Here is a 7,579-nt window from a genome sequence, read left to right as displayed (position 1 = left end):
CCGCCAGATGCGTCCAGAGCCAGAAATAACCTGAGAATCACTGGGTATGTGCCCTCCCCTTCCACACCTTCAAAAAAATTCTAATCAGCATTGGACCCCTGGCACCCCATATGGTCCCCCAGTCCCGAGAGCAGTGATACTTCAATACCACTAATATGGCCCATTCAAATCAACAAAATAAACAAAACAGTGGCCTCAAACATAGAGTCATTTAATCAGCCCAGGAGTCACATCCCCTTCTCCCTCCTGAAACAATCAGAAACTATCTGCCTGGGAAGCTTGTGCTTCCTGTCACTGCACTTGAGTCATTTTTCACTCTCCTGCCTGAGGATGGTGTGTGGCAGAGGTCATGTCACTATCTCCTGCTTTTGTTTTTCTTGAAGATCTGCAGGCGGCTCCATGCAAAGGCCTGAGCCATGAGCACTGGAGAGGAGTACAACCAGCCCTAACCCCACCTCGCCAGAAGTCCCTGTATTAGAGGGACTTCTAATACAATCCCAGCTGTGACCCACTGGACCTGGACACATCCTGGTCATGATTTACTGTAACCCAAAATCAGCACATGAGTCTCATCCAGTACAGTACACTACAGTACAGTACAGTACAGTACAGTCAGAACAGTAGTTCCTGACTGCAAAGCCACGAGTAACTCCTGTGCATTGTGAGGTGTGACCCGAAAAGCCAAAAAACAAGAACAACAACACATGTAAACAATGTTGTATCACAAAATTATCCAAATATCCAGGGTGTTTACTATGAACCATATAATGTGTGTCTGACATCTGGAATTTCTAGAGTGAGTCTCCTTTTAAACCATGGATAATGAATAATATTGAGTTGGTAGGTCCCATGGTACATTGCGTTTGGTGCTCTGTCTCTCCAGAGAAACAAAGACATAGCGAACACAACAATTAATGGCCAATGGACAGTGAACTGTGGACCTTTAATTCAGAACTGATTAGCAAAATTATAGAACATCTGAGGGGGTTCGAGGTCCAGGGCTGAATGTATTCTGATTTATCATTTACAGAGGTCAAGCATTTCAACAGAGGCATTTCTTTTGGGGGAATTATCTCAAGGAGACGTACTGCCTGAGACTATACTGAGAAATTCTCTCAGGGCGAATTCGCACAAGCATCCATGTGGTTTGCTCTTTCCCTGCTTGCACATATAAACAAGAAAATTTACTTTTTATTAATATTTGCAGTTATTTCGACATACACAGTAAGAAATAATCATTCCAAAACTTAGTTCTCTGGGGTTCAGGAGCTAAGGTTAAAAGCTGGCTGGGATTTTATCAAAAATTCCACATGGAGTGCTCAGGCCAGTTTCGCTTCCCACACCCCACAGCGTCAGGTCATTTCGGTCCTGGTGGCTTGGAAAAAAGATGGTGCTTTATGACTTCTAGGCCGTCCCATCTTGAAACCAGGGTAGCTTTGCTTCTTGCCCCAGGTCCATCCAGAGATTCTCAATAGGATCCAGCTTTCTGGAGTTAGAAACTATGGCAACTGAAGCCTGAGTCAAATAATTATGATGAATGCCCAGCAGTAAATATATCTCAGAGTCAAATAACTCACAAAAATTAAGAGTTTACCATTAACTTTTTTGTTGTTTTGAACCAAATAACATTGCTCTATAATGATAGATTATAGATTATATAGGTTATAGGGGAAATAGAAATGCAAATAAATGACTACATAAAGTCCTGAATCACCAGAAGACTTGACTTTTTGAGTTAAATATAAACTCAGGGGATCGGAAGTGCTCATAAAACCACTTCTTGGGGCGGGGGTAGGGAGAGGAAAATTCGCAATTCATTGATCAAGCCTAAAACACTTAAGGTAAATATCCAACACTCATGTAAAGACATATTCTAGAGTGAAATATTTAACGAAGATCCTTAAGTCCCCTTTTCCTGTTTTTTTTTCTTGTTTGTATGCAGCAGAAATCCGTGTTTTCTCCTGAATACAATGACTCTTTCATTGCCCTCACATCCTCTATGTGTGTTTATGTCCATGTGTGTGTGTCTGTGTGCATGTGTTTCAATTTTGGACCACAACTGTCAGTGCTCAGTGAATATTGCAGCTCTGTTATCAGGGTTCAGTCCTAGGGGGGCTCAGAGACAATATGGAATAGCAGACGTAGATCGAACCTGGGTTGTCCGCTTGCAAGGCAAGCACCCGACTTGCTCTAGTATTGATCTGACCCTTTCTAAGTCAATTATTTCCTCCACATCAGCAAAGCTTCCCCAACACCATCACCCATCCCGGAAACCAACTATTCTCTTCAAAATAAAAACCCCAAAACTTTAGCCCCAGTACTCACCACAACAGCTGACGTTCGCCAAGTGAGGGTGGGATTCCATGTGTGGGGTGCTTTGCAGCTAGTCCTTAGGAAGCAGAAATACTTGATCTGGGAAAAAAACACAAAATTTGGGGCTAGAGACAGCAAAACAGGTAGGGAACTTTCCTTGCATGCAGCCAACCTATATCAATCCCCGGCATCCCATTTGGCCCCCGAGTACCACCAGCAGGAATCCCTGAGTGCAGGGCCAAAAGTAAACCCTGAGCATCTCCATACATGGTACACAGCCCAACCAAAACAATAATAATGAAAAAGTTTCATTTGTAAACCCCACCTACCCGCAGGTCCCAAGCCAATGGTGGACCCGCTCCATCAAAGGACAGAGGACAACTTGGTCTCCTCTGTAGGGAGGCTGGGAACTACCCTTCGAAGTGAATCTGAAGGTCTACATAAGTGATGCCAGGGCCAAAGGCTCCCGGGTAGTGTGTAGTGACGTCTTTGCTGACAAGTTCTGGAGGGCTAAGCCCCACCCTCGACAGGTCCTGCAGTGCTTCAGAAACCAGCCTCTGACCCTTTCCGCCTCTGACCCTTTCCAGAGTTGGACGCGATCTTGGCCAAGGTAACTCACTCACACCTGTGACCCCAGCACCACCGCACAGCCCCCACTGCACCGCCCAAAGTCTCTGGGTCCCCCGATGGTCTTTGCTGCACCTCAGAAACGGCCTGGGTATGGGGAATGAGGAAAAAACTAGTGTGAAACCGACCGGAAAGATGGTGTGCCCCACTGCTCACAATGTGAATATATGGAGGTGCGAGGAGCTCCAGGGACGCAGCGCTTGTCATGTCACAAAATCAGCCTTCACAGCCCCTCTGTCATGCCGTCATGGAGGGGCTCCAATTCCTCCTCTAGGCACAAGACCAATGGCAACGGGCAACCACAACTAGAATAGAAAGGGTTTCTGAAGGGCCCATCTATGACATAACTTGTGCTTATGCCCGGAGACTTAAAGGGCCACGGTCTAGATGCGGAGAGACGCTTTTTGCCCACCCACGTGAATCCATGCTGCAAGGGGGATGGACTGATCAAGGACTAGAGAGGCAGCTGCTTGAGTGGTTGCTCAACAGTGGGGGGCTGGGGATAAAGAGAAGACCCCTGATCCTGTACTGGTCAGTCAAACATTGAACCGATGCCCTCACACAGTTCATCAGGCAAAGCACATGTGGGTAAATTCAAGGTAAATCAGGCAGGTTGGTTCAGAGCACCTGACCTTACGATTCCCAGCGAATTAATCAAGATGGGGCAAAAGCAGTGACTCCAAAGCCAGCCCTGGAAATGCAGAGTGGAAATGTCCTAGCAGAAGCTCAGAGAGCTGGACAGACACTGGAAAAGAGAAAAGACTGGTTAGAACATCAGAGAGCACGGTCCAATAATACTGTCCAACCAGCCAACACACTACCTCCTGAAAACGCACGACCAGTGTAAACTTGCCTACTAGGAAAACCACAGAAGGCAGTTTCAGAAACACAATTCCAAAGCCAGAGTATGGAACAAGAGCAGGTGGATGCTTGCCTTGCATATGGTATATCTGGGTTCAATCCTCAGAATTCCAAATATACCCCTGAGCACCAAAGAAGTGAAAATCCATGAGTAAGCCCTCAGAAGTGCAGGTGTGCACCAACAACAAAGATATATAGAGTATTTGTGTGTTATACATAATATATAATATATCATATAAATTACACATATATAAAATTTACTTACATTTATGTACATTTACTTATATTTATTATCTTATTCTTACTTTGGACAAACTGGAAGGCTACCATATATAACCTGCCCACACGGAAGAGTACGGCAAACTCCCCGTGGTGTACCCAATATGCCAAATACCAGTAACAATGATGGGTCTCATTCTCCTAACACTGAAAGAGCCTTGAATGTGGCACTTTTTAAAAAAATTATCTGGGCTAAGACGAAGGAGACGTTACTGGGGCTAGCTCGAGGCAATCGATGAACAACAGGATGGTTGTGATCATGATGTACACGGACATACATATAAAAATCTAGAGTATATTCCAACACTAAGCATGGAGATTAATGGGCAACAAAGCATTCCGGTCACCATGAAGCATTTTTTGGCCTTCAAAAGACCTGAATCCTATTCATCATTCTAGTGAAAACTAGATTAATTGGACTTGGCTAATTCCAATTATAATACTTATTTTTTCCTCTGATATTATTGAACTGATGGGTGGGATGCATGACTGTGACCAAACTTGCAAGTAATCACAGGTAAACAGAGCAGCCTGCTGGACTGTGGGGAGCTTGAGGAACTAACCTATATTCCCAACACTGTCAGACCTTTGATACAAGGGGTCCATTCCATCCTTTCAAATGTCTTTCTACGCACAATAAATTTCATTTAAACTGTTTCCAATAGGTGTCAAAGAGATAGGACAGCAGGTAGGATATTTGTTTTCCACAAGGTTTAACAGGGCCTCAGAGCACCACCAGGAGTAATCTCTTAGCATGTCTTAGTGTGACCCAAAATGATGAAAAAAAGTTTAAAAATTAAAATAACTCTTCATTTCACGCCAATAAAGAACCTTGCCAGTGCGATTTTGCTAAGATGAGTCAAAAATTACTTATTCTTTATACTTCCACAACGCTAATCAGTACTGAAACAAGGGAGGCAGAGATGACACAGGAGGGAAGGAGCTGGTCACACACGACAGACCTGGATTCTATAAGGTACCCCATAAGGATCCTGAGGTATAGATATCTAAACTCCTTAGAGCTAGGAGTGGGCTCAGCAGGTTGTGGTTCCCCAGACAGAACATGATTCAGGGTGAATTAAAAAAGATGGTATGTCTGTTTCTGTGCCATAATCCCCCAAAGCCCAGGGCCTCTAAGCCAAGCCACAGGGGCTGGAGAGATAGTCCAGCAAGGACGGTTTTTGCCTTGTACGAGGTCTGGTCTGGGTTCAATCCCACCTTCTCCTATGGTCCCCAAGGTAGGAGTAATTCCTGAGGAGGTGAGAGTAACACCTAAGCATGTCTGGGTGTGACCGAAAAGAAAAAAAAAATGCTTGTTGCATATGTATTAGGACACCCACACACTGCCCAGGTAGACAGGTAGGATCCTCAGTCAAGTCCGAGTCAGAGCAAACAATGGGACAGTGGAGAGCCTTGACAGCCTTGAGCGAGCAGCATCTCTTTTGCCTTTTTATTTATACACATTCTTCCTGGCTTTCACCAGAAGATCCAGAAACTACAAGTTAACATACGCGTAAAATCCAAATATCTGGACACTCACATAGACTTTCCCTTACTGACTGACATCACATGAACTTGTCACACACTACCAGGATCATTTCCTTCCTGACAGTACATCTGAAGCACACCTAACACTCTGGTACAAACAAAACAAGCTTTAAGGGGGGCCTGTTTTGACACTGTAAAGTCTTATTAGGGAATCGAGTTATGTAGTATGAAAGTTATGATGTTTCCAAGGTTTATGACTTGGGATATAACTAAGGCTGCAACAGTGGGCAGGGGGCAGGTTGGAGGAGGGATCAGGGAGGAATCCGAGTGAAGAACAGGGGAGAATACAGGAGGAAGAATCAAGAGGAGGAGGCTGGAAGAGTGGGCGAGGGGAAAGAACCAAGGATAATGTTAGAAGGAGAATACAAGGGGAGAATAAGAGAGAATGGAGAAGAGTATCATGGAAAGTAGGGAAGAAAGAATCCAGGAGGAATCCAGGAGAATCAGGAGAGGAGTAAAAAGGAGAAAAGAGAGAGAAGAGTGGAAAATCAAAAGTGAATGGAGAGAGATTGGGATAAACTGTAACTGATACCAACCAGCCAGGCCCTTGTTTTCTCCTTTGTGAACCCATGGCCAGTGGCCATTCAGGGTGGAAAAAGCAGTGTGTGACCAGTGAACACAGGTGGCGAGAGGTTCCGTGGTATTCGTATTTATTTTTTGAATACATAATAAAGGTCCTCTACCCCCAAGAATTGGATTCTGGATTTCTTACTGGCCATGGCTAGCCTGCACCTTAAAAATAACATGCTGTTCCACTGAACTTCTTCATTGGAACAATACTATTGATTTCAGGGGGCTGGAGAGATAGCACAGCGGATAGGGCATTTGCCTTGCACGCGGCCAACCCGGGTTCGTTTCCCAGCATCCCATATGGTCCCCTGAGCACCAACAGGAGTAACTCCTGAGTGCAAAGCCAGGAGAAAACTCTGTGCATTGCCAGGCGTAAACCAAAAAGGAAAAAAAAATAATAATATTGATATCAAATTTGCAAATCTTACCAGCTCACTCATACTCAGTAACTGTGTCCCTAAAACAAATTGTTGAAAGGTCAAACCTTGAAGCCCTGTTGTGAGTTCTGAAACCAAACACAATACGTCCAATTGAACATCCTTGAATGAGGCAGTGCAGGTGGAGGACAACTCTACAGTTGTCATACCCCAAAGCATCCCAGAACAAAAGGAAATCCCTTGGGGGGATCACTGTGAGAAGCTTGGAAATCCTACAAAAGCTTTTTGGGTTTTGTTTTTTGAACAATCTCAGTGATGCTCAGGGACCAAGGAGGGTGAATGTCATGGACTGGCAAATGCAGAAAAATGTCAAACCAAGAAAGTAAAACACAGGATCATTCCAAGATGGAGAGTCCAGAGGAGTGAAGGGCAATGTGAGAGTTGCACAGACACCTAGATCCAGGAGCCCGAGGCCCCCACAGTCACCAGCGTGTTTCATATGTATTAGGACACCCACACACTATCCAGGTAGACAGGTAGGGTCCTCAGACATTCACCTGCTTCCACGCCTTTAATCACTGGCCTCAGGGCTCCTCCTTCAAGCCAGGAGATGACTGGAGGCTTCAACTCAGAATGCCTTGAACCCTACAGAGACGGAGCATGGATTGGTCAGAAGGAAAAGGTGCCAAGTAAGCCCCACCTGTCCCTACAAAAACAGAGTAAATTAGTGGGAAGGCATGAACAGAATCTGCACTTCTGAAATGCCACATATTTGTGGTTATCGAAGAGCTAAGATCTAGCTTTTAGTTTAAGAGTGTAATATGGGGCCTCAGAAAATACCAGCGATAGTATAGTTCTGATCTTGCACACAGCCAAGAGGAGTTTGATCGTATCACAATTTGTACTTTTGTTTCTGTCTGGTTTGGGATCCTCACCTGGGGATGGTCAAGGCTTCCTCCTGAATTTGTACTCAGGATTCACCTCTGCTGGTGCTCAGGGACCAC

The sequence above is a fragment of the Sorex fumeus genome, unplaced genomic scaffold, assembly GCF_029834395.1.
Source record: "Sorex fumeus unplaced genomic scaffold, SorFum_2.1 ptg000103l, whole genome shotgun sequence".
Lineage (NCBI taxonomy): Eukaryota > Metazoa > Chordata > Mammalia > Eulipotyphla > Soricidae > Sorex > Sorex fumeus.
This window is presented reverse-complemented; position numbering follows the sequence as displayed.